Source organism: Tamandua tetradactyla, chromosome 16 (genome assembly GCF_023851605.1).
Source record: "Tamandua tetradactyla isolate mTamTet1 chromosome 16, mTamTet1.pri, whole genome shotgun sequence".
NCBI classification, from domain to species: Eukaryota; Metazoa; Chordata; class Mammalia; order Pilosa; family Myrmecophagidae; genus Tamandua; species Tamandua tetradactyla.
Genome location: NC_135342.1, coordinates 56991993 through 56994040, shown reverse-complemented (window position 1 = coordinate 56994040; position 2048 = coordinate 56991993).

The window sequence follows — 2048 nt, the reverse complement described above, 5'->3', positions numbered from 1 at the left end:
AATAACAGCATCCAGGATCATTTCGGAAACCACTGGTAAATGTATTGAATCGGAAGCAAGTGGAAACAAAAGAGCACACTGTGAAATTAGCTGTATCAAATTGGACAAGTAACTTTTTGCTTTATTTCTATAAGGGACAGTGTTGACCTGTGGAAATTATATATAATGAGATGTATGACCTTGTTGGCATAACACTAGACATATGACAAAATGCAATGAATAAAATTCTACATTAATGACATAATACTTAATCTATGACTGTATTAAAAATATTTTACAAACTTCTGTTGAACAGAATTATCTCAATAAATAAATGTTTCCCTCCTCTGTGTAAGGAAAGCATCAACAGAAAATGATTTGGGGGATGATACCATGTATTTGTCAATCCATGCTATATCCTAGAAATTAAAAAAGAAAATAAACAAATCATACCTGTAGGGAATGGAGAATAAGCAAATTCATTTTTATGTATCAACAAAAATTGAGTAAAGAAGCCCATAAAAGAGATACCAGGTGCCTGAAATGTTCACCTAGTAGGGATCCAATTGCCCTCCATGGGAAGTGCTAGTTACCTGCATAGAGAACAGATGTTACCACTTTTACTTAATGTAGTGGCAGGAAGTTGGTGAGGATAGGAATTGTGCGATCCCTAATGATTTGACTTTCACGGTTTGGTAACTTTGCAAATCTGTGTTTACCTGGAGGAGACAGGAACATTTATTTATTTTTTCATTCTTTGTTATGTTTGCATACCACAACAACTTTACTGGACTCTGGATACTCATTTGCATGAATATATATGAATGTCATCAAAATGTTTGCCTCCTTCACACACTGACTAATTCCTTAAACCAAACAGGGATTTCTAAGACTTAAATATGACCTCCTTTGATTGAGTTTGCTCCATCCAAATCCAATACCTAGAAAAATCTACTCTATTGCTGCATGACCTCTATTTGTATATGTTCTACAACCACCTTCAATTTTATTCAGCCTAATATAGGAGGATCCTTTGTGTCTAACCTCTGTTGTGTTCTCGAACAATATTACCACTAATTTAAAAATTATTGTAAAGGCTACTTATCAGGTCATAATCTCTCCTTATGAGAGACTGGGTACTTAGCAATCTTGTTTTCAAACTATCGTAACATAATGACAATACTGAAAAAACAATAACAATGACGTTACCCAATATTTATCAATCATTTTCTTTGTTCCAGGAAATGTTCTAATTCCTTTACTTAGATTATATCCTTTAGAGTGCTGAGAATGGGGCCAGATGAATAGGAAGTGCTGCACATATCGTTTATCATTAATAATAATACCATCATTCGGACTCATAGCCAAGAGTCCTGTTTGGGCTTATAAATTGAAAAACTGGAGGGAGCATAGGTAAAGCATGAGGATCTCTTTCACTCTTTAGCTTGAGTCCTAGGAAAGAGTGACATTTAGAATTTTGCACATAATCTACTCTGATCCTTCTTAAGACCTCAGATTTCACTTTCAGTATCTGCATTGCATGGAAAGCAAACTGAGCAAGGAGAATGAAGACACTTGTCCCTTCCTTGTGCACAGCAGCCTGGTTTCTCTTGTCCTAGAGACCTTCTAACCTTCTGTGAGGAGGCTCTTCTTTCTGGTGGGATGTTGATTGTGGACTAGGTGGTCTCAGTTTTCCATTAAGAGTGAGAGTCAAGACATCACCTTCAGCTCTAATGTGAGGAGGCCAGAAGGCTGAAGATTTAGAGAGCTAGCATCTGTAAGAGGAACATGACGAAGTGCTGACTTCTAATAGAATACTGCTAGCTTAAGAGGAAAAAACTGTGTTAGCTTCAAATTGCGTCACTGCACACATGCTTAATTTCTAAGCATTTCCAATGGACATAGCTGGTTGATAGTCTTGCGTGACGCACCTGACTGTGCGTGAAGGAGCTCTGGCCATTCGCATCACCAATGAAAATTGCTGAACTAGAGAAAGACAAATGTACACACTGCAATACTTAAAATGCAAAATAGGGGATGGTAGCAATAGAGTTATTAGAAAATATATG